Here is a 6,205-nt window from a genome sequence, read left to right as displayed (position 1 = left end):
TCCACTCATAGCTGTTGCTGATTCTAGCACTCAGCAAAGTACTTTCACTCAGGTCATGACCCAGGGCAGAAAGGGACGAGGGTAGGACTACGAGCAAGGAGCAGTGAAGATGTGGCTAGTGCAAAATATAGAGCCTCTCTATTTTGGCAACTCAGCTTGCATTTCCCATAAAAGAAAAAATGTGCTGAAGGCACAGGGATGCTCAGCTATATATCTATAAACATCTATATACAGAATAAAAGTCTGTAATGAAAACTCCAGTTGTTTTTTAGTTTTTCTTTTTTGTGTGTGTGTGCGGGTTTTGTGGTGGTTTTGGTTTTTTTTTGTTTTGTTTTGTTTTGGTTTGGTTTTTTTTGTTTGTTTGGGGTTTTTTTGTTGGTTTTTTTTTTTTTTTTTTTTTTCCATTTGCTTTTGGGTTTTAATGTAGAGAATAGCTCCATCTGTTGCACTTCATGTGAAAAACTGCCTGTAGAATTTGTAGGTGAAATGAGGAGCCTGGTCCTGGGCTCTGCCATAATAAACACTGACAGTATTCTTCAAAGAAAATTGGGAAGAAATTGCACAGACACATTTTTTTGTTAGTTCTGTTAATGTGCGTGTATATACACATGTATGTGTTTATTCATAAATACCCATTTGTGTGCATAAGTCTGACTTTGGGGCAGGAATCTTAACACACCATGCCTGTGATATAAGGAAAGCAAGTGCCTGGAAAACATAGATAGGGTTAAGATACTTTCAACTTAACTTAGGTCTAAGAGGACAATGTTTGTGTTGTAAGTCTGTGGTGTGATAACAGAATTAAGTAGTCCTACTAACAAGAGTGAATTACTTCTTTCCATCCTTCTAATGAGGACCATCCTTCTGATTATCAGTTAGTTTGGAGACAGTGACTTCTGAACATCTGCTAGTTTAGGATGCGCCTTGTCTGCCCTACCCTGTTACGAAGGTCCCACTGTTCTACACCTTTGCCAGCTGTCAGAAACTTGCAGATACAGTTGGTTTCAGCTAATTTGTGATTACTGGGGCATCTAACTGTGCCAAAGGTGAAAAGTGCACCCTGAGGAAGACTGCTTACTTCATCTTGAAGGCCCCTGCCCACATGAGGAAGACTGCTTACTTCATCTTGAAGACCCCTGCCCATGACCATTGAAGGGCACTGTGCAAGCGCCAAAAGGGAGGAGATTTATGATAATGAGTACCTCAACTAATTGTAATATCCCCCCCAAAACTCTCGGGAACCCAATGAATATGCATCTTTGTGTGTAATAAATATCTGCTTGCTTAACCCCTCGGTGTGCAAGTTAGGAGGAGTGATCCCCCTTGCACCCGGCGCTGTAATAAACATACCTGCTTTATAACTCTCTTTGAGTTGTACAGTCTGATTTCATGCTTCACCTGGGTTAAAAGTTAGATTTTAACACTGGTAAAGTAAACACCCTCTTGTTGTGGAATGGACTCAGTTGGAGATCAATGTGATCAGGCAAAAGCCATTTAATACAAAGTATCAGCTCCTTATATACTGTAGCTCAAAACTGTTTACAGTAATGTGGTACATTGTGGTTGGATACATAGATTTAAGGCCCTTAACAACTAGCATATAATTGGTTAAGCACAGATATGAGAACCTGACCTTCAAAGCTTGCCAACAGTCCACAATTTAGCAACTCAGTAAATTCCATCTCCTTCTTATCTTGCTTTCTCACTCCCTTATTCGTGTCCTCCTTTGCTCTTGGGTGACCCTGAATCCATGTCAAGCTCCACACAGGCACTTGATGATCTGGGTACATGGCTGTTCTTTGCCAGAAAATCATCCACACCCTCTGTTTCCAGCTGACACTTTGCTGTTCAGTTTTTGAGTGTAGGGCTGTCTGAAAGGAAAGTCTCATCAGTCTAGCCTGACACAAGGTCCGACCGCCGCTGTCTGCAAAAGCCTAAGCTTGTGGAGCTTGTTCAGAGGTCCAAAGTATTCACAGTACATCGCAACCAGCCAGCCAGCGACATGACAGAAAGATCATTCAGGTCCTCTCTGGAGCTACTGTGTTATCTAGACAAGCCAAAAAGTTGCCAGCTGTAGGCAGGTCTGTGGGCACAACTGCTGCTGTAGATCTGAAGGAGTAAGCTGCTGTCCTAAACACCCATGGTGGTCCCCACGCTATGCTGCACAGAATGGTACTTCTCAGCCCTTTTGGAATAATGCACCATTGTCACACCCCCTCTCTTGTGACTGCTCAGCTTAATTGTGCTCAATAGTTTTTTACTATTAAAGATAATCATGTGTGTATGCCATACCCCAAGACTGGCAGCAGCATGAAAATAATTCAGATGATCATTTCAGAATAACTCAACAAGCTGGTATTTGTCTTGAAATTGTGCACTGGTACCTCTGTTTCTTTCTCTGATATGAAGGAAATTCCTAGCGTGCATGTCTTATTTGGTTTGACCTAATTTCTGCTGGTAGCTTCTTCTGCTTGCACACTGACACATCCTGTTTTCTGCCTTTGATACACCGTGTTGACTTTTTCAACTGTATTATTGTTACTGGGGATTTCAGGTTGCAAAATAATTGCTACAATAGTTGGCTACTGGTAAGTTTGTTGGTAAAACTGGCCCATTGCAAAGAAAGAGTGAATAAAGAAAGATGTAGAAAGACAGGACTGAGGTTCTCTTATTTTCTTTGTGAATTCATGGGGCACGCATTTCATCTTGCACATTCAAATGAGATACCTTCAACTTTTCCATGTCATGCATTATTTCATTTCTCCTCCTTACATCCTTTTGCCTTTCCACTGCTGATACCTCTAGTAAGAGCCAATCATAGAATCATAGAATAGTTAGGGTTGGAAAGGACCTTAAGGTCATCTAGTTCCAGCCCCCACAGCCCCACTATTTTAAAGGCAGGGTTTCACTGAGCATATAAATGCTGGGTGTTTAAAAAGTAGTTTGAAGTGTTTCAAGCTTGTCTTCCAATTGCTATGCTTACTGTCAGCATTAGAACAGTGCAACTGTTAGGGGGCACATTCATACAATTTCCAGATGTAGGAATATATATTTATATAACTTTCTCTGATTATTTACTTCTGACATGTCTCTTTCTATAAAATCTTATTTCTGTTCCTGCTATCTTCATTTTGTTCTGAGCTCAGCTGTGTGGACTGTTCTGAAACTTCCAAGGATCCAAAACTAGGAGAGCTAGGGTTTTATTTTTTATATTTTTTAATTTTGGGGGTTTTTTTATTTGTTTACAGCCTTATAATTTTTTCTGTATGTTCATGATTTGCCATCTAGCATCAGAAAGAAATGAAAGATGTACAAGATTTTAAGAAGTAATTTTTAGTATTTCCTGAATAAAGAAAAATTGGAATGTGATCTTTTTTTGGCCTGGAGGTGATGCTGTTTCTCTAGGAAAAAACTTTGGAAAAGATATTGAAGAGGAGTACTTTGAAAATCTTGTAGAAAGTACTTGCATTAAAGTTAGATATACACCTAGTTATGCTCTTCAACTTTGTGTAAGTAAGATTTCATCAACATTTTGGAAGACTGTGACCTCTCTCAGCAGAATTTAAGTGTACTTTATTAAACCTTCCAGCATATCATGGACCAGCACGCTAAAAATAGGAGCCATTTTGATTTTTCTTTTATTATTCATGCATATCTTTAATGCTTCTTCTTGTGTTGGTCATGTGCTCTGACATGATTTCAGATCTGCTGCTGGGGGAGAAGTGTGGTTTCTGTGCAAGTTCCCACAAAAGATGTGGATGCTTATTTGTTTTGAGAAATTTAACTGGGCAAAGCTGCAAGTTTCGGGTATTACTTCAGTACCTCAGAAATGATTCAGTTTTTACCACCGTCTTTTGTTTTAAATTGCAGTATATGGGCATATGTTTGAATTTTGACCCAACTTCCTTGTCCTTCTGTAGTCTTAGAGATCCTTCTCCTTTTTACTAAGAAATCTTCTGTTTCTTGAAAGATTGCTTAAAATTCAGTTTCAGTTTTAGATATCTCTGGGATGTGGTCTGTCACCTTTAGGTGTCATCTGTGTCACCCCTGTGTCTTACCTCGCAGGCAAATTAATCAAGATGAGGGAGAGAGCTTGCCTTATCTTCAGCTTGGGTAGGTGGAGAAAGGTATCACCTACCGCCTTTGGTGGTGGGGCCTGAGATGCCATACATTTCTGGTTGGATGTCAAGCACAGCCCATGATTATGAGAAGGCTTGGGAGTGGGGGATCTAATCAATGTATATAAGTAACTGAAGAGGGGGTGCCAAGAGGGTGGGGCTCTTCTTGTTGGTGCCAGGCAATAGGACGAGAGGTAATGGGCATAAACTAAAACACAGGAAGTTCCAGCTGAACATGAGGAAGAACTACTTACTGTGAGGGTGACTGAGCACTGGAATAGGTTGCTCAGAGAGGGCATGGAGTCTCCTTTCCTGGAGATATTCCAGAGCTGTCTGGACACAATCCTGAGTAATCTAGGTGACCCTGCTTAAGCAGGGAGCTTGGGCTACATGATTGCCGACGGTCCCTTCCAACCTCAACCATTCTGTTATCATGAGTGCAGGATTCTAGGATAGGTTAGACAGTGGGTACAGGATGCTTTTCTTCTGCATAGGCATATGTTCCACTGTTCAGTATGTTCAGAAATCACCTGGAAAAGGGAGCAGGTAGACAAAGTTTACTGCTAGTGTGAAGTTATGCAGGGTAGAAATATTTTGCAATACTTTCCAGCTGTCAGTGGGATACTGGATAGTTTAATGTGACAGATGAAATTAAATGTTAAGGTATGACTAGACACTTAACTCATTTTTACATCATTCCTGAGGTCTGTGCTGCTGACTACTGCATGAGACAGGACATGGGTATAGCTGAATTTTGGGTATGATGAAGTCTGACTGAGTATGTGTCCTTTTAGCTGCAGAATGTGGAGGACAGACTCAGACTGCAGGACATCCAAGCCTAGGATAACAGGATTTTGTGAATGTGGGTTGTTTCAGTGCCTGTGAACTCCCAGATGTTCCTTGCAGAGTTTCCGGTACTGTAAAGGCCCCTAACTCCACATGAACCTTATAAGCATAATGGCTCCAGGAATATAGTGTGATCCTACATACAACTGCCATGTAAAAGAAATAAAATCTGCAGGCATGCCAAGACATGTGAAACTTAAAATTCATAGACTTGGTGGCACTGTCTGCACAGGGAAAGATTCGGTTTCATGTCTGCAGAAAATGGATTGTCCATCAGATTTGTCCTTGCCTAAGCCTCCACACCTGCATTGTGGAGGTCCTTGCTGCTTCTGCCTTACATGCCTCGCACTGCGTTCTGCCTGTGTTGTATTTTGGGTCACGTAGGTTATGAGCTCTCTCTGGGTAAAGACAGCTGTCAGGGTGTCATGTGCATATAAAAGATGACTACTGCTGATTTCTGATCTTTGGCTGGGATTTTGAGACACTTCTGTAAGAGCAATGACAAACACTACCTTTCAACACTACCTTTCAACACTACCTTCAACACATTACTTCTGTAAGAGCAATGACAAACACTACCTTTCAACGTTCTGCCTGTGTTGTATTTTGGGTCACGTAGGTTATGAGCTCTCTCTGGGTAAAGACAGCTGTCAGGGTGTCATGTGCATATAAAAGATGACTACTGCTGATTTCTGATCTTTGGCTGGGATTTTGAGACACTTCTGTAAGAGCAATGACAAACACTACCTTTCAACACTGTTCTAGGGAACCTGTTAACTTTTCTCTGAAAACTGCTGCCTTAAGTAACCTTGATCATTTTCTCGGGGGATATGCAGGTGCTAAACTGAATCCTTGCTTACCATGACCTGCAAAATTTAATTTGATCTCTACATGGTTTATTGCATAGAGAATCACAACTGGAAACACGATGCTACACTTCCCTCCTTGGATTAGGGAGATGTAGAAGAATGAATGGTGACTCCCTGTTGTCTAGTAACACTTTTCACCCCAAAATCTGTTACATGCTCCTGTAAGAAAAGAACTGAAGATGGGAAGCATTTTCTCAGTCTTATAGTGACTTTTATGTGCTCTCTAAAATGTGGTTTGCATTTGAAAATTGGGATCTGAATAAGTCGTTTGTTTCTGGCTGGATAATCAGTATCGGAAGCTTATCACTTGTTAAATAGTCTTAAAAGTTTGGTTACATTTCTGTGCAACTTTACATCTCTGCGCTTTGGACA

The sequence above is a fragment of the Psittacula echo genome, assembly GCF_963264785.1.
Source record: "Psittacula echo genome assembly, chromosome: 3".
Lineage (NCBI taxonomy): Eukaryota > Metazoa > Chordata > Aves > Psittaciformes > Psittacidae > Psittacula > Psittacula echo.
Note: the sequence above shows the minus strand (reverse complement) of the source record.